This window comes from Pristis pectinata, chromosome 9 (genome assembly GCF_009764475.1).
Source record: "Pristis pectinata isolate sPriPec2 chromosome 9, sPriPec2.1.pri, whole genome shotgun sequence".
Taxonomy (NCBI): domain Eukaryota; kingdom Metazoa; phylum Chordata; class Chondrichthyes; order Rhinopristiformes; family Pristidae; genus Pristis; species Pristis pectinata.
This window is the reverse complement of record NC_067413.1, coordinates 18,450,953-18,470,809: the sequence shown is the minus strand read 5'-3', so window position 1 is coordinate 18,470,809 and position 19,857 is coordinate 18,450,953. Positions and strand designations below refer to the sequence as shown.

Below are 19,857 nucleotides of genomic sequence, written 5' to 3'. Positions count from 1 at the left end.
CACTTTTTATTTTTGTAATTTATAGTAATCTTTATGTCTTGCACTGTACTGCTGCCACAAAACAACAAATTTCATGACATATGTCAGTGATAATAAACCTGATTCTGATTCGGTTTGTGAATAAACATCCATTGGCTTAGTGGCTTTGAAAAGTAGGAAGCAGTTTCGTTCTTTAATTTTACAAAACTCAGTTCAAGAAAATATACACATCCAAGAAATTCAAGTTAATCCAAATCTGATGAGTTCAGTTTAGCCTAATTTTGCTTGACTGGGCTCTTTTCGTATTAAGCAGACTGTGCAGTGTACAAGAAACCAAAACCAAACAAATATTCTTGGAGCTAATGGAGGCCCTTAGTTGCCCTCATGATTTGAATGCATGATTTCAATCCTTTCAGTTTGGTCTTGGTTCAATGGGTTTGGGCAAAGTACTTGGGCCAAGGCCCAGAGTGTTTTGTTCAACTGCTACAAAATAACAATTTACTTGTTCATTTCTATTCTGCTACAGGAAGTGAGAACTTTTGTCCAGCATTAGAAGGACACAATATCTTTAGGGGCTAATTTAACATATAAAGTCAGGATGGCCAAGTCCATGACGTTACTCAAATGAACTCAAAGCAAGAGCTGACTATGCTACCCAGTCACCTCTCCATTTGTCCTCTTTTTATGCTTGGTTTGCTCTTTAACAATTCTGTAGTTTCCTGTGGGATTATCAAAAGGAAAGTATTTTTCTTCAATTCCCATACCAAATGGCAACTGCTTGGCCAACACTGGACTGCTGCCACCATTATTGAATCAAAGAGCATGTCCTTGCAAACTACATTGGACACAATGTCTTTAGCCTGGCAACTGGGAACTGCAATTTTCAGTGTCTTGACTAATACCAAATGATACAGTGATGCAGGTTTTAAATCATGCCTGCTGATAATGCACCTTTTCTATTCTAAGATTACCTTTCCAATCCTGATGCCTGCTACAGAGCTGTCATTTGGAACCCTATTATTCATTTGATATCGGAGGAGTGAAAGACTGTGCTTTGGTGCATTGATTATGTTTGATTCCACAGAAGAGTTCTTTCTTTAATAATTGACTAGGCTACACAGAAAGTTATTGTACATGTAAGAATGCAAGGAAAAATAATTACATCTAAAAGATATTCAGCCTGACAATTTGTTCCTGAGGTGAACCATATGCAACTTACTCTGACCAAAAGAAACCTTTGCAATAAATATGTTAAAATAATCAAACATCCTTGACAGCCTACCAACACATCTTTACTATTCAACGTGGATTTTACTTATCGCCATGGACAAAATGGTCATTCCTCCAGAAACTTAAACAATGGAACCATCATACCCCATTGTGCTCATCTCAGTCTATACTCATTCCAGTAACTATCAATCTTCTTCCAACAGAGATAACTTTTCAGCTTCAATTTGTGCTTTCACTATCATATCAAAAGGTTCATCCATGCACAGCAAACCTGTATTTAGCCTCTTCTTTATTTCAACATGTCAATTAGGAGAGACAGTTGAAGAGTGGTACCAGATGGTGATATGAAGTGTTACCTTTAGCAGGCTAGAAGCATTCCAGATGATGCTGAGTCTTTTTTTATGAATGAACCTCCTTCTCAATTCAGTGCTTTTATTGCCACGTCACGAGGGACAGTAAATTTCTTCCAAGCACGTGCGTCTTCTGATATTATTTCTAAACCTGCATCCTCTCTTTTCTCATAGTCCACATCAAACAATCTGCTCAAATCCTCATGAAATCTTATTGTTCAGAAGGAAAGCATATTATCCACATTGGAAAGAGCTAACAATTAGTCTCACTCTCCCTCTATTTCTCCTTAACTACACAAACACTTCCCTTCAAGGGTATATCGATTTCTCATTTGGAATTTACATTTCACTTTGCAAGCACAGCTCCTTCAAGTAGAGGATTTCAGATCATAACAATCTACTGCCCCAAACAATTATCTTCATCTTCCCCCACCCAGTCTCTACCCCCCGCCACTGTTTCTTTGCCAATTGATTTAAATCTCTGCTTTTGTTTTATTGACCATCCCACCACTGAAAGTTGTTTCTCATAATTTTTTCAATCAAAAGCATTGAAATATAAAAGAATTGTATATTTTTACTAATTTTCCCACATTTGTCCAAACTAAAATGCAATAGTAATGTGGAACTGAAAGTCTTGTGACTGATAGACTTAAACTGCTCAAGCAAGTAATGAGCAACTTTGTTGATAGGTAAGTATAAATCTAATATTTTACCCATGCAGATGTCAGGAAAAGACAACAACAATGTTTCATTGATCCAGGTTCATTGTTCTAGATAAGCATTGTTATTCAGGTACAGTAAAGTGATTCCTGCAAATATTTATGATCATTAAGAGTGTGCACCTGTCACCCACTAGGTGTTCTTCCCACAGAACACATGAACAGCCCTCTATCCTTGTCTCAGTCTGGTAAAGGGGCAAGAGTGTACACTTGCCTTTCATATCATCGTCCTTTGATGACTTCAAAAATGCTCCAGTTTAACAAATCAGTCATTTACAGTTGTCTATTTTAAAGTTATTGTGATTTGGGTAGGGAGGGTAGGGAGAGAATGGTCAAGCTGCTTTTAAGAATGTGCTTTGCTGCATTGGTTAGTTTGCTGGTTTGTTTAAAAACCTTAAAGCAAATGACTAAACATTGATCATTCTTCAATACGTGTCACTGGCAGTTTGTTTATGTGGCCGCACTTGAAGGATGGAGACCCTTGAATATGAATAGAAGAAATCCAAGCTTGAAACCCCTTTATGGCTCATCATGCCCACCCCATCTAGAAACCCTGCAGGCTTAATTTAACATGAGTTACTCCAACTCTCAACCTTCCATTGAATTCATTGCCCTGCTATTCAATGTCGGATCCAAACCAGTTACGTTTTCTGGGTATATTTGGTGACTCCAGGTAGCCTCATGGAGAAATAATAACACTTCTAATTTTGCTATGATCTTCAATAAAGATAATATGCAGCTAAAATGCCACAATAAAAAGTACCAGTGTATGTAAGGCATCATTATCTAGTAGAAAAATAAGAGAAGCTCTTTAAAGTTTTGAATCACTGCACACTATTCTACAGTTAGCCAAATGGCATTTTGTCATATAGAGCCTTTAAAAGGTGTTGTTATAACATGTTCAGTCACAACATTATGTAGTCTTCCAAACTTGCTGATAACAATCTGCGTGCTGTTTTTAAATTGACAATGGAGAACCTTTCTCATCACATTGGCTTAAAGAAAGTAAATGGACATTACATATTTCTGGCATCTACAATATCTTTTGAGAGAATATTTACTTTTATTTTCTGCTATTGTATAACCTGAGCTGCACAAAAGACATCATATTACCTTTCAAGAACAGTGCATACATAAGAAAAATAAATCCTTCCCAAAATGATGGTTGATATTGCATCTGGACAAAATGAACTATGTGCAGTGAAAGCTGAAGATCAGGAGCTATGACTTTGCTAAATTAGGTAAAGTTTGGGAATCTATGAGAATGCTGTTCTTTGAACTCCGGATCCAAGATGAAGTCCAACACTAAGCGAATGAAGATATTCTCTTCTGACATCTGTTAAAAGTTTTAAACAAAGCAAGTCAGTCATGTTTTAATCCTGCATTCATAGTAGAAATCTCAACCGAGTTCTGAAAACTAAGCAGTTGGAAATGATGATGTGGGACATGGAATTATCGTACAGGTACCATGTTGTTGATCTTGGGATTGGTGCACACTGCTGGGGCAGTCATTAAGAATAGAAGCATTGCATCAAACCAATGTCATTCCTGACTTTGGGACTTTGATGGAATGCAGGACAATTTCCCAGTGCTGTCAAGGTCAAATACCTTGATAAGTCACAAGTACAGGATAAAATTAAGAAGGTAATTGGTGAAGGCAATGCACAGCAACAACAAGTGTTTCCATTAGTTTAAGCAAACCTGGACACACTGCTGAATTGTTGCATAGTCTCATTTCTCGCAGAGGTCCACTGCACGAGGTGCCATATGGAGATGATACACAGGATCTCATCCGGGTCTGTGTACCCTGCCCACAAGTCGAAGAACAGACAGTCCAGGCGGACCATTCCTCTGCTGCAGGGTCGCCTGAAAAAGAAGATTCATTTGATTGTTACTCGGTTATGGCTTTGTTGCTGTGCAGCCTTCTTGTTATTGCCGATCACAATGAACGATGTTAAACAGGTTATGACAAAAAGTCAATAAAATAGTTTCAAAAGAACTGTACGCAAGGTGAAAAGGCAAAGCAGATGAGGATTAAGGGGAATTGCGTGAGAATGAGAGAAAGCAAAGTAAGAGGACTGCAGGATTTCTGCAAACAGGTAAGAATAGGCAAAATGAAATGCATTGCTGGTCATGCTAGTAAGAGTGTTTAGAAGGATAATTGTATACAGTGTGGATGTGGAAATTATTTAGACAAAGTTGCAGGTCAATATGGAATTCCATTTGAAAGAAAGTCAAACACTTGCTTAAAAACAAGAATGCCTCTGAAATGTGTGCTTTCATATTGTGCAAAATCTGTCTTGATTTGTCAGAACTATTACAGTTCTAAAACTAGAACTCCGAAGATTTTTTTTGCAGTCACTTTCCAAATGTCTAATGTTTCAGTCAAAGAAGAAAAAATAAATTGGTGCAATGGTTATGTTTATGTACTTTCAATGCCTTAATGTACAAATAACATTAGATGGCAGAATGCCAATAATGCCCTAATCTTTCTCCAACTATTATCACAGTGGCAAGCTGTCCCATTTAGACAATTCATTCTACTGAAGTATTAAAGTACAACTCAAATGTTATATAAAACTCAGACATTTAAGTGTGTTCTGATGCTGGCAACTCAGCTTAGTTGTAAATTAGCATCCATTGAGTTAAATAGTGAAAATCAATGTTTTTTGGGAGACTGCATTAAATAAGACATGGTACTTGCATCTTATGAACTAGCATCTTGGGTTCAAAGAAGGCTTGAGACATTCAGCAGGATGGCAAATGCCATCTAGCCAACGAATAATAACTGGAAATGGAGGAGATGCATCACAGCGCAGCAACACACAGGTCAGTAAAATGGAAACAGCATCCTGTTTGTGGGTCAACGATTGAATTATGTGATCTGATGTCCAGTGCAGAAAACAGATGCTCCTTTATGTTGAGCTAATTTGTGATTTATTTGAAATGTTCATCTTGATATATAAGTCACGTGATTTCAAATGAGGAGCTATTTTTATTTCAGTAAAGGATTCTTGATTCTAATAGAAACAACAGAAAATGGACTCCACCTTGTGTGATGTGTGGAAGCATTTGATTAAACTGGCATGATAAAAAGCAGGATCAAAGAGCAATTGTGATCTATTTCCTCTTTTAAATATTTTTTTTTAATATCTTCTGGCCTGCTGCCCTTATCCACTCCTGTTCTAGACTGGGAGGCCAAAACAATTTTCCCCTCTTCTTCCAAAAGAACTCTGAACCAGAGTTTTCCATACACATCCAGCTGGATCTTTTGGATATTTGGAGCATTTTCTGGTTTTATTTCAGATTTCCAGCATCTACAGTATTTTGCTTCAACTGTAGAGAATAGTCGCTTTCAGTTCCGAGGAGTTAAAGCTTGCCCTGCTTCTTTACTCCATATTCGTTTGGTCTCCTGCATTGAATAATTTTACCCAAATTTAACGAATAATTTTGGTGTTCTTGAGAGCCTCTGATCTGTTTCATAACACAACTAGGCTTTGGTACAAATGAGTTCTGTCCTGATTACAGGTGATGTAAGCGGGGAGCTCGCATGTTCTCCCTGTGACAGTATGGGGTTTCCACAGACTGCTTTGGTTTACTCCCGCATTCCAAAGCTGTTCTGGTAGGTAATTGCCCACTATAAATTGTCCTTTACTGTGGGAACATGAAATCAAATAGGAGTTGATGGGTTTATGGGAGAGAAGAAGCTGCGGGGCTAGAGAGAACTAAAGAGAGGGCATTGGGATGGCTCTGCTGGGAGTCAGCAAGGACCCATTTTGGTGAATGGCATCCTTTGTACTAAGTAAGTAAGTAAGTCACAATATTTGAACGTTAATCTCATGCTTATTAAGGAAAATGGAATTCACCACTTTTTCCATAAAGAAGTATAAAATCAATTTTCAAATGTCAAATCACAGCCCGCAGCAATAAAGAGAAACATCTGGCGTGGATTATAAAATTATTAACTATAAACAAGCATCCATAAAAATTATTTCTAAGGATTAATTTGTGGGACATGCTAACAAAATGTTGGAATCCAAATACTGCCCAGCATCCATTGCATTTTGTCAAGCAACATTTGATAATTTGATAGTTGACTGTAGAAACGGTAGAACTCTGTCTTGGTATACAAAGAATTGACTTCGTTTGTAGACATAATCTGATCCAAGCAGAGAAGAGAATGAAAAATAGGATGTTATCTTCCCTATGGCAATTAGCGTGATAAGAGGATCAGGGGCAGTTCTTTGCAAATGCATCTTCATCACCACACAAAGATAGGTCCTGAGCTGTACCAAGTGGCAACCTGATCTTGTTAACATTTCCAACTTAGGACGAGTAGCTTTCCCCTGCGTTATGAACTGCAGAGGTCAAATCGTGCTTAGATCATTGTTGTTATTTTTCTAACTTTCCAGTGTATTCTCAACTCTCTGGATGAGTTGTCATTCAATTGTCACACTTAAAGACATAATTGGAACGGACAAGAGTTGAGGACCATGATGCAAGTACCTAGCATGTAATCAATACTTTTGTATTTTATGCAATGGACACATGAGCTTCTCTTCCATCATCTTAACATTTAGACAGCTCCAAGAATTCCACAAAGAAAAATTCAAAGCAACCAAGCATCCAATGCCACTTTGGTTTGAGACTCTTTCATACAAACTATTATCACCTGAAGCTCCATCACCTGCATGCAGAGGTTTCAGCGAAGTGGACACCATTACTTTCTGATTTTGTAGTATCTATTTTTTCCACTGATATCTGAGGATAAGATATCCTTAATATATTGTGGTTCTAATGACACCCATGTGATGACATTACATTTCAAGCACAATCTCAGCCATTAAATATAAGAACATAAAAAACAGGAGCAGGATTAAGCCATATTGTCCTTTAAATTTGCTATGCCATTCAAAAAGGTCATGGCTGATACCGTGCATCAAGTCTATGTTCCAATCTGATTCCAATAAACCTTTATTCCTTCAGAGCCTTGGTGAAATTGGACCAGGTACTTCCTGTTGAAATTCATCCTAATGCTGATGTCATTTCCCCCATCATATTTTTGCATGTGATTAATCAATTACTTAGCAAAAGAAATTGGATTAAAGAGTCATGACATATGAAATTCATAATTAATTCATGTTTCAACTGAGCAGTGAACCATGCTAAGAGTAGTAAAGCTTACATAATTCAAAGGACCCCCTTGGATATTTTCAAATGTTAAAAATCATCCCTTGTAGCTTTTAGTCATATAAAACTTCATTGCCAGGAACTCTCTGCAAGATAGAAACTTCTTTGAACTGTTAATTGCAGTTTACAGATCCCTCAATCTGTAACCCAATGTTCCCACTGATCAAGGGGTTCTGGGACCACCTGCACACCATGCTTGGGGGTGGTGGTATCTCCCCAGAAATCTATGCAGTATTACCTCATTCTCTTCTCCCATCCAATGCCATGAAGGAAAGATTTTACCATCACTGACCTATTTCCAGAGGTCAGCCTGTGAATGTCATTGCCACTTCCTAACCAGCAGGCGGCAGTGTGTATGAAGTGCATCGTTTGGATTTTAACAGGAGTAAACAGAATTAACAATATCTTAAAGCTAGTATGTCATCATTTTACCATGACTTTTTTGGCAACTTCCGATTTGGATGAACACAAAATGTACAGGTAATTTACCGTAACAAAAATGGATGTAATCCAATTTCTGGGCACAATGATTTATTACTTTCTGAGTAAAGGAATTTCTCTTCTCCTCTGTCCTAAGTAGCTGAACTTTCAGTTTGTCCCTCTGTTTTATAGTATGTGAGATCGAGCATCATTTTTCCCAATTAGTGAGCATGTATTCTTGAGCTCAGATTGTATGCACGCAGACAATCTTCTTCTCAGTCCTGCAGCCAAAGTCGTTATATCTGCAAAGGTTCGCCAGATTAATTTAAATCAACATGACAAGAAGAAAAAAGTTTGACAAGACAGGTAAAAAAAATAAAAGGACAGAAAAGTAGTTTTATTGAAGCATATGATTAACTTTTACTGGGATATATATTCTGCATTTTAACTCTGGCCATTCTATTTTCATGTTGTTGATAGATAGCTATGTCAATTGCTAGCTCACAGAAGATATAATGAATTAACCAATCTCTCTGGCTAATAAACAAGCTTCATGAACATTGATCACACCAATAAGAAAGTGAAGCAAACTCTATTGCAAGTTATCCCCAGATTATTTCATCTTTTGAAGAGAGCATCAGCAAAGTTTACCTCCGTCATACCTCAAAAAAGAAAACAAAACAAACTTAAGAACACCTACTATACTTTAGATCATAGATTTGGAATACTTGGCTTTGATTATGGGTTTAGTGCAGGAACATGACGCAAGGTAGTAGATCAGCTATGATCTTAGTGAATGGTAAGCAGGTATGAGGGTTCTATGACACCATGATCTTGTTGAAAAATGGCCTGCTCCTACTCCTATATTTTATGTCCTTATGGCTAACTGTTTGCACTGGCATACTTTGATTTGCTCTGAAGTTCAGGAAGCATCATTTCAAAGCATTCAGTGATCTCTCTACTGATTCTTATCATTAATCAGATATTCATGAAAAAGCCTCGACATTCAAGTCGGCAATCAGAGTTGCACACATAAGTTAACTGTAGATGTTAGAAAAATGATAAACACATAGAGATGAGTCACAGGCTGTGGGTCTGAAATAACATTTATAAACCATTGAGATTCACTCTCATAAATGCTATAAATGTCAGAGCAGACTCTTGCGGTAGCACAGGGGGCCTTAGGCAGTCAATATAGTGTTGTGGGTCAGTTTCTGCACAGGTTGTTGGATACAGGCCTGTGGTTAACTCTGCACATTTTTTCAAAATTCCACAGCTCCCTGATTTAAGGCTGCTAAATAGGTTTATAAATAAAAATACAAATGGCCTTAATCTCTGCTTTGTAAATCATATTTTATAAATTGGGTGTTAGCAAATATAAGATGGTAAATCGTCAATTAGCATTCTATTTCCTGAATAAACCCTTTGTGAATTGCTCTTTGGATAATATGAACAGGAACTTCAGGGAAATAATTCACAAGGTAAATGTCTGAAAGAAAGATTTGCACAGTTTTTCATTCCTTAAATGACTGAGTCAAGGGACAGGGAGAGAAATGTTTAGAGATGCTCACTCTCCTACGTCTGTAACTTCGGCGGAGAGCACGTGAGACTCCAATAAGTCTTTCACACTGTTCTTCCAAGGGTTCAACAGCACTTCCGCTAAGTCTACAATGAATGACCCCATCCTCACAGACAGCAGTCATTTCCATTGTGGTTCTCTCCTGCAATAACTTTGGCAGAGTTTGTATAAATGCTTGCACGGCAGTGAACATGATACCTTGCAGTATTTTGTTACCCCTCAAATAAGTTCTTTCATCTAATCATTTCTTGAAAACTACATTTGCACAAACTGTGGTGTGTGCAATAAGGTAATTCTTGACCTTCATTTTATCAGGCTACGATACTGCCACTTCTTGCCTGAAGCAAATGTAATAGTACCATGGAAGCCAAGGAAGGCAAGATCACATACACACACACATACATATGTGCACACGTGCACACACACACACACACACACACACACACACACACACTTCTTTGTAGCTATAGTAAGTGCAATATTTAAATAATCTTTATGAAAGAACTTAGTTTTCATTCATAATTATATTAACAATCCAGGGAACATGTGCCAGTAATAATTAGGTCAGTGCAACTTACAGACAAAGCTTACTAATACAATACCGAGAAAATAAAAGTTCACAATATTTCTGCTGTGTTCAAAACAACTCATATGGAAGTCACATTAATGTAGTCATATTATACATCACTAATAAATATTGCTCAGTGTTGAATTTTTGCAAATGGTACTATTTGGTTATGAATGTGCAGTGCAATGATCCAGGTGGGTAATGCTTGCAATGGATCTGAAATTTCTTGCATCAGTTTATTATTGCTGGAGGTTTCCATGGTAATTCTTTAACATTTCTGCACATAAAAATCTGAAAACGACGATTCGCAGATGCACTACTGGAGTCCTATAAGGGAGGGATGCAACAGTGTTGTACAACACTGTAACCTTGCAATGTCAATGAACTCAAGCATTCTGTGTTACCTTTGTTCAGTTTTGGTCACCCTTTTGTAGGAAGGATGGAAAGTGTGGGATGGAAAGATGGAAAGCATGGAAAGAGAGAAAACTGGAAAGAGTGCAAAGAAGGTTTACAAGGATGTTGCCAGGACTCGAGGGACTGAGTTATAGGGTGAGGTCGGACAGGCTGGGCCTTCACTCCTTGGAGCATAGGAGACTGACGGGTGATCTCATAGAGGTGTATAAAAGCATGAGGGGCATAGATAGGGTGAGCGGCCTTTATTCTGGGGTTGGGGAATCGTAAACTAGAGGACATTGTTTTAAGGTTAGAGGCGAAAGATTTAATAACAACCTGAGCGGCAACTTTTTACAAAGTTGCGAGTGGTAGATAAAAGGAACCAGCTGCTAGAGGAAGAGGTTGAGGCGGGTACATTAAGTACATTTAAGTATGTGGACAGGTATATGGATGGTAAGAGTTTAAGATATTTTAAAACATTTATTTAAGATATTTATTAGTCACATGTACATCGAAACACACAGTGAAATGCGTCTTTTTGCATTACTGAGAATGTGCTGGGGGGCAGCCAACAAGTGTTGCCACTCTTCTGGTGCCAACATAGCCTGCTCACAACTCCTAACCTGTACATCTTTTGGAGTGTGGGAGGAAACCGGAGCACCCGGAGGAAACCCAGGCAGACACGGAGAGAACGTACAAACTCCTTACAGACAGTGGCCGGAATTGAACTTGGGTTGCTGGCGCTGTAATTGCATTATGCTAACCGCTACACTACCGTGCCGCTTTCTATATGGGCCAAGTGCTGGGAAATGAGATTAGCTTGAATATACATCTTGGTTGGCGTGGACACATGTGCTGTACAACTCTCTGACTCTATTTTATTCTTATAAACTGAGGCCTTGCTATCTTCCACCTCACAGATTTGTGGCTTCTTAGACTGTAACAGATATGTAATCCTTTTCTCCTCAAAAAGAAAACAGCTCATAACATCATGGAACATCAGGCCACTGGGAGAAGAGTGAAGAGATGCACAATATAATTCTCTTAAATGAAGGCACGATCAATCATTGGAAACAACACTGACGTAACATCTGGCAGTGGAAATGCGGGAGCAATAACCCTTCAATGGCTTTGTAAACACAGTCACTTCCTTATAGAATATTACCGGCATTACTCATAGCTTTTAATGGTTTCTGAATAAGACTCACAAATTCACTTCTAAGTTAGGTTAAGTTAGAACATAGAACATAGAAAACCTACAGCACAATTCAGGCCCTTCGGCCCACAAAGCTGTGCCGAACATGTCCCTACCTTAGAGACCCATAGCCCTCTATTTCTCTCAGCTCCATGTACCTATCCAAAAGTCTCTTAAAAGACCCTATCGTATCCGCCTCCACCACCGTTGTCGGTAGCCCATTCCACTACTCTCTGAGTAAAAAACTTACCCCTGACATCTCCCCTATACCTACTCCCCAGAACCTTAAACCTATGTCCTCTTGTGGCCACCATTTCAGCCCTTGGAAAAAGCCTTTGACTATCTACCCGATCAATGCCTCTCATCATCTTATATATACCTCCATCAGGCCCCCCTCATCCTCTGTCGCTCCGAGGAGAAAAGGCCGAGTTCCCTCAACCTGCTTTCATAAGGCATGCTCCGCAATCCAGGCAGCATCCTTGTAAATCTCCTCTGCACCCTTTCTATGACCTCCACATCCTTCCTGTAGTGAGGCGACCAGAACTGAGCACAGTATTCCAAGTGGAGTCTGACCAAGGTCCTAAATAGCTGCAGCATTACCTCTCGGCTCCTAAATTCAATTCCACGGTTGATGAAGGACAATACACCATATGCATTCTTAACCACAGAGTCAACCTGTGCAGCTGCTTTGAGCATCCTATGGACTCGGACCCCAAGATCCCTCTGATCCTCCACACTGCCAAGAGTCCCACCATTAATACTATACTCTGCCATCATATTTGACCTACCAAAATGAACCACTTCACACTTATCTAGGTTGAACTCCATCTGCCACTTCTCAGCCCAGCTTTGCATCCTATGTCCCGCTATAACCTCTGACAGCCCTCCACACTATCCACAACACATCCAACTTTCGTGTCATCCGCAAACTTACTAACCCATCCCTCCACTTACTCATCCAGGTCGTTTATAAAAATCACAAAGAGTAAGGGTCCAGAACAGATCCCTGAGGTACACCACTGGTCATCGACCTCCATGCAGAATATGACCCGTCAACAACCACTCTTTGCCTTCTGTGGGCCAGCCAGTTCTGGGTCCACATTGCAATATCCCCTTGGATCCCAAGCCTCCTTACTTTCTCAATAAGCCTTGCATGGGGTACCTTATCAAATGCCTTGCTGAAATCCATATACACTATATCTACTGCTCTCCCTTCATCGATGTGTTTAGTCACATCCTGAAAAAATTCAACCAGGCTTGTAAGGCAGGACCTGCCCTTGACAAAGCCATGCTGACTATTCCTAATCATATTATACCTCTCCAAATGTTCATAAATCCTGCCTCTCAGGATTTTCTCCATCAGCTTACCAACCACTGAGGTGAGACTCACTGGTCTATAATTCCCTGGGCTATCTCTACTCCCTTTCTTGAATAAGGGAACAACATCTGCAACCCTCCAATCCTCTGGAACCTCTCCCGTTTCCATTGATAATGCAAAGATCATCGTCAGAGGCTCCGCAGTCTCTTCCCTCGCCTCCCACAGCAGCCTGGGGTACATTTCAGCTGATGCTTTCCAAAAGCTCCAGCACCCCCTCTTTCTTAATATCTACATGCTTTTCAGTCTGCTGCAAGTCACCACTACAATCACTAAGATCCTTTTCCATAGTGAATACTAAAGTAAAGTATTCATTAAGTACCTCTGCTATTTCCTCCGGATCCATACACACTTTCCCACTGTTAAACTGAAACAGAAGAGGGGCAAGAGAATTGCCAAAAAATTGTAATTCATTTCACCACTGGGGCCCACTCATTCACATTGCCATTCACCCTCTTTCCTGAGCTCAGCTGTATGGGGTCATTTGTTAATAGAATGCAGATTGTATTGATTGGGAAATAACACAGGGTGAGGCACAGAGTACAAGGAAGCCAGCTGATACAGATGTGGAGGTGAATCCTTTAAAATTGTCAACAGATCGATGAAATTTTCAGAGCCCTTCCTCAGAACAAATAAGTCTGACAGAGAACCAAAGCATGACAGCTTCTGCACAAATTCATTTCTGGATGTACAGCAAATGGTGTCCTGCTGCATACCAGCATTGGAAAGGGTTTTCTTTATTGACTTGTCTTTTGATGACATGAAGGAAACTATAGAATATTTATTTAGGAGTGAATAACAGCAATCTACACCCAAGACAACATGGTTTCGGAAAGGAACTTAGATCCAACAACAATGACGGTTGTCCTTCACAGTGGTAAAAGAGGCAGAGTAAAGAACAGCTACCAAAATGCCCTTGTCGGATCATTACTGTTGATGTTACAGATCATGTAAATGCAGTTGGTGTGTACCAATATTGAAGGGCGTGACAAGATGGTGTGCCATAAAATCAGGTGCTGTGGCCTCAATTTCTCACAATTGATGTAAATGACCTTGATGAAGGCACTGAAGATATGTTTTCTAAATATGCAGATGACACAAAGAGAGGTAGGAAAGTAAGAAATGAAGAGCTGACATTTCAATCAGAACAACCACGATCTTATTAAATGAAAGAGCAGGCTAAAGGTTCTAAGTGGCCAACTCCTGCTCCTAATTCAGATTTTTATGGTGATGGAGTCTGACCTGATGAAGGATTGGAGAGGCAATTCTCCAGTGCAAAGCCTCAGCAAGTCTGAACTCCACTGCTGATCCATCTGGAGTCCAGCAGCAGAGTAACTTCCAAACCTATTGATGTGTCCCAGATTTTTTCATTTAAAATCATATGTGGAAGTCTGGGACTTAAAAAAAGTTCAATTTGGAACTGTTGGCAAAACCAAGATCTGCTCTGGGTGTTGATCTTTGCTATGCATTGTAAAAAGAATGCAGGTTGTACATAAAGTTCAATATTTAAACATTTAAGAGCTAAGAAAATCATTTGAGACTTGTACAATAGAAGGGTACCACCAAAGAATGCAAGAAACTTGATTGGCTCTGACTATACAAATATGTTGACAAAAATTAATCCTGATGATTTAGGTTGCTGCCCTTTGTCTGAATGCAGGTCACAACTGTAATTAAGAGACCTTTTATTTACAGCAGCCCTTATTAACGGAGACAATTGTTTAGCAAATGGGAAATGTTCCTCATTGTACAGTTCATTAGAACAGTTGGAAAATGTAAAAATGAGATGATCCTCTTACTTATTCATCCTTCATCTGATTAGGAAAAGTACAGCAAGCAATTGTTACCAGAAGAGTTTCATTCAGAATAAAGGAAAAGCTTTCTTTCGAACAGAAATAATCAAATTAGGGAAGGAATTTACCTGAAATAGTTAAAAGGTAATATGAACATAGAATTTGGTGCAATTGTACCATAATCCTTATCATTTATTTTGTTTTCAGATTTTGTGCTTCATTTTCATTGAATAACCTTGATGATTCAAAAATAAGTATTTTATAGATACCAATTTCTCCTTTGCAGATTCAATCAAAAAAATCCACATCTCCTAATGAAGGTTCAAGAGAGAATTAATGAGCATGATGATATATTTGAACTAACCAGAGAAGGAATCTGATTTAGTAAAACATTGAATGGACAAGCAGAAGAAAATTCAAGTCACCAACTGGGGATATGATAGCAAAGTGCTCAAGTTACTGAAATAGTATCCAGAGGCCTGAGATGTTAGTCTAGAGAGAGCAGTTCAAGTCCCACAGTTGTGGCTAGGAAAGTTAAACTCAAGTTTTCCTTATTCATTCGCAGTATGGGAATGTTATTGGCAAAACTAGAACTTGTTTTTCATCACTAATTGCACTTGAATGGAGGAGGTAGTTAAGAGTTAACCCTATTGTCTGTGGTCACATTTAGAACAGGCAGGTCAAGCACAGGATATTTCTGTCTCCAAAGAATATCAGTGAATCATATTAGTTTTTATGACAATCTGGTAGATTCATGATTACCATTGCTGAGGCAAGCATTTAAATTTCTGATTTAATAAATTAAATTTAAATTCCCCAGCTGCCATGGTGAGAATATATATTAGCAGGGATAAAGGACTGGCTAAAGAACTGAAAACAGAGAGTTGGGATACATGGGTCATTTTGAGGTTGTCAGCTGCAACTAGCGGGTGCCACAGGGATCAGTAGTGGAACCTCAACTATCTACAGTTTGTAGAAAATGAGGGACTGAGTGTATTGCAGCTGAATTTGGTAGCTAGGTGGGAAAGGAAATTGTGTGAAGCAAGATAAAAGAATACAAAAGGATATAGATAAGTGAGGAAGCAAAATGTTTTGGATAAAGTATTCTTTCTTTCTTTTTCAATCTTTTGATTAGTTTTCAAATTAATACAGATTGATATATAGCATCAATATTTATACATGTAATACAAAGAGATCAGGATAACAATCATAGCATAGATAATCATAAAGAACAATAAAATATAAAAAAATCTGTAAGATCCAATGATCTCTTAGTAAATGAATATAATATAAAAGAAAGGAAAGAAAAAGATTTATTATATAAATTAAAAGAAACCCAAATCAATAAGAAAAATTGTAAACAATATAAACTAGACAAAAAAAAATTCAAAAAGAAACAAACAACAAAAAAAAAGAAAAAAAAACTGGGCTAAAATTTCTCAGTAGAAACAGAGCAATATTATGTCGTCAACTCTGTTCCTCCAAGTTGGAAAGTTATTGAAAGGGGACCTACATCATGTAAAAATATTTAATAAATGGACTCCAAATATCTTCAAATTTAAGCGAAGGATCGACAGTACCACTCCTAATTTTTTCCAAGTTTAAACATGATATAGTTTGAGAGAACCATTGAAAAGTAGTAGGGGGTATTGGATCCTTCCATTTAAGCAAAATGGATCGTTTGGCCATTAATGTAACAAAAGCAATCATACGGTTAGCGGAAGCAGATAAATGGCCAGAATCTATCCTTGGTAATCCAAAAATTGCAGTGATAGGGTAAGGTTGCAAATCAATCTTCAATATGTTTGAAATAATGTTAAAAATGTCTTTCCAATATTTTTCCAAAAGAGGACAGGACCAAAACATATGTGTCAAAGAAGCCACATTTGATTTACATCTATCACATATAGGATTTATATGGTTATAAAAATGAGCTAACTTATCTTTGGACATATGGGTCCTGTGGACTACCTTAAACTGTATCAACGAGTGTCTGGCACACATTGAGGATGTATTAACTAAATGAAGAATTTTCTTCCAGGATAAAGTATTATGTGGAGAAATGAGGTAACTTGGTGGGAAGAAAGAAAAGGAAAATATTGTTTAAATGGAAAGGGACTACAAAGTACTGATGAAGAGAGGGATCTGGGTATTCTCATTCATACAACATAGTATAACAGCATACAGCTACAGCGAGTAATTTGGGGAGGCAAATGGAATGTATCCTTTATTGCAAGGAGAATCCAGCACAAATGTCAGGATGACTTGCCACTACTGTGCAGGGTATTAGTGAGATAATACCTGGAATACTGCCCACAGTTGTGATCTTCTTAAGGATGGATATACTTACATTGGAGGCAATTCAGAGGAAGTTCACTTGGTTGAATTATGGCATGATGGGGTTATGATACACAGAAAGATTGGGTGGGTGAAGTTTATACTCATTGAGGTTTAGAAGATTGAGAGGTGATCTTATTGAAACATAAAATTCTGAAGAGTCTTGACAAGGTAGATGTTGAGAGAATGTTTTTTTTTCCCTCTGGGGCAGTAATCTAGAACAAAGAGGCATCACTTCAGCATAAGGGGCCACTAATTTAAAAAGAAGATGAGGAGAAAAATCTCTCAGGGGGTCCTGATTGTTTGGAATCCTCTGCTCAGAGAAGTGTGGAGACTGAATCATTGAGTATATTCAAGGACAAGATAGATTTTTTGTCCAGAGGGGCTTAGGAATAGGGAACAGACAGGAAAGTGGAGTAAGGGCCAGGATCAGATCAGTCATTATCTTATTCAATGGTGCAGCAGGTTTGAGGGGCTACATGGCTTACTCCTGTTCCCATTACTTATGTTCAAAGTGTGTTACAGTTAATAAAGTACAAATCACTGACGTATCTGATGGAAAATTAGATGGTACATTTGTGAACACAAGATCCCACAAAACAGCAGTGACTGAAATAACCAGATACTCTGCTTTCAGGTTTTTTTATATTGGAAAGAAATGTAGCATAAAATTGCACATTGACTACATGTTTCACACTTACACTGCAAATCACAAGTAACAGGTTGTCAGGAAAGGACATAGCATTCAAATTGTGAATGGAGAATTCTGAAGTCATGGAAGCAGAATCATTATGACTGAAAAGGAAGCCATTTGCTTCATTAAATCCATTAATAACTTGAGTAAATCCATGTCTTATATGTAGTTTTTTTTTACTTCTCAGTTAAAATGATTGCATGACAGGTTTATGAGATTAGAATCCCACCTTCATTTCTTCTCAACATGCAATCCAGTTTATCTTTGCTTATAATTTGTGTAAGTTTTGTATATTCCCAAGTAGGATAGTGGGCAAATTTAAGTACTGTGGCATCCAGTCATATGAACAGAAGGTCAGATTTCATTCCCAAATCAGTGTTGGACCAAATGACTCATACCATGACAGACCTCCAGTAGCATAGTACGGGAATTCAACCTCAGGGCAGATTGCTTTCTTTGGAACCTCCATTAAACATGTTCTACAATTTGTATGCAAATTGTTTTTCAATCCTATGACTCCTGCATAATTTGATATTATGAAAAAACATCAGAACATTGTTCCTTGGAATCATTTGGGTATAAATATTTTGAGTAGTGCTGCATAAAAAGAGGCATCAAGTAGTGCTGCAGGATGTCAGCAAGAAATTCCTTCTTACCTGTGACAAGCAGGTCTGTGGGTGGGCAATCAATGTGGGCATCTAACAATTGAATGTATTCAAACTTTTCAAAGTGCATTTCCCACTTAATATTTTATTTTAAGGGAAGAATAAATGGGTAGAAAAGTCTTGGCGGGTATAAATTATGATTGATCAAACCCCTCTGATTTCTGAAATGGATAGAGACAACATAGCTGATGGGAGCCTCCTTAGAAGGAAAGAACACTGTCATATGGTGCTGTTGCAATTACACTTAATGAACTATTACCAACAGAGCCTGAGAGACTGAAGCCCCCAGCATTCTCATTAGTATGCAGCCGGTGACGGTTCCAAAGGGGTTAGAACATGCTGGTTCTGCCAACACACTGAACAGAACAGTCAGTTGTATTAAATGTCTTTTATCTAATCCTTTTCCATCACATGATAGCTTGCAAATAAATAAAATAGAAGTGTGGAGTTTCTATTCAATAGAACTAGTGAAAAGCACAGGATCACAGACTACAGCTTTGTACACAATTTTTCTGGAATTAGAAACCCATGCTCCCCCACTGGTTCTTATTTCAAGTCTATACTAACATGAGGGACAAGGTAACCGTTTTCCAGTAGAACTGAAATAGACCAGATTTGTGTCAAATAATCGTCATTTATTAAACATCCTAAATTTTTAAAGAAAGGTCAAGGTTTGGAATCAATCGTTAGCTGGCGAGGATTTTGGAAGTACTGAACAGCTCTTAAAAAATAATAATTTTGTGACTTTGTTGGATTAAGTTGCTGAAGTATGTTGCATGGGAAATACTGCTTGCCTCCCTTAACAGTGTTGATTGCTTTTCAGGTTCGATCTACATTTATCAATGTCCACACTATTTAATTTAGAAATCAGTTTCAATATAGCACAATCCAACAATTTTCCATCTTGTTCTTCTTTCCTTTGGAACTGCAAGGTCATCCATAGAGCTATTTTCTTTTGCATTTACTGTGCTAACAATGAACATTTTCATCACTCAGTCAGGTTCTTCCTCTCCTGCAAACTGCCACTGTGGAATGATCGAGGTTAGCCCTGACAGAATGGCCAATTTGGAGTTGTCAACTGGAATTCGATGAAGCTTCCAGCAGTCTTTATGTTCAATTTAATGCCCAAGCATGAGATTGAGGACGGCAAGGAAAGCTGACCTAACCATGGCTAAACTAAATCCACTCTCTGCATGGATGTCTTATGGATGTTTGTTGCCTTGAGACCTTTGCAAAACTGATCCAGCAAAATAAAATACCACACATGATAGCTGCATGATGCAATAGTATTTCCTAGTCTCTAAATTGCAATTACAAAATCTTTTGTCAGGATGTTTCATCTAATCATTGTGTACTGTACAAGATGTTCT

General features: G+C 38.3%; 1 protein-coding gene across 9 annotated transcripts in view; it reads right to left on the bottom strand.

Moving 5' to 3' along the window:
- Nucleotides 1-19,857, bottom strand: part of adgrb1a (adhesion G protein-coupled receptor B1a) — a 410,472-nt gene that overhangs the window by 231,351 nt on the left and 159,264 nt on the right. The window contains exon 1 of one of the 9 annotated variants that reach the window (XM_052022808.1): nucleotides 3,980-3,996. The exons of the other annotated variants lie outside the window; for them this stretch is intronic. The gene's annotated coding sequence lies outside the window, so the exon portion shown is untranslated. Of the gene's footprint in view, nucleotides 1-3,979; nucleotides 3,997-19,857 lie in introns of those variants that run through there. 9 annotated transcript variants of the gene reach the window in all.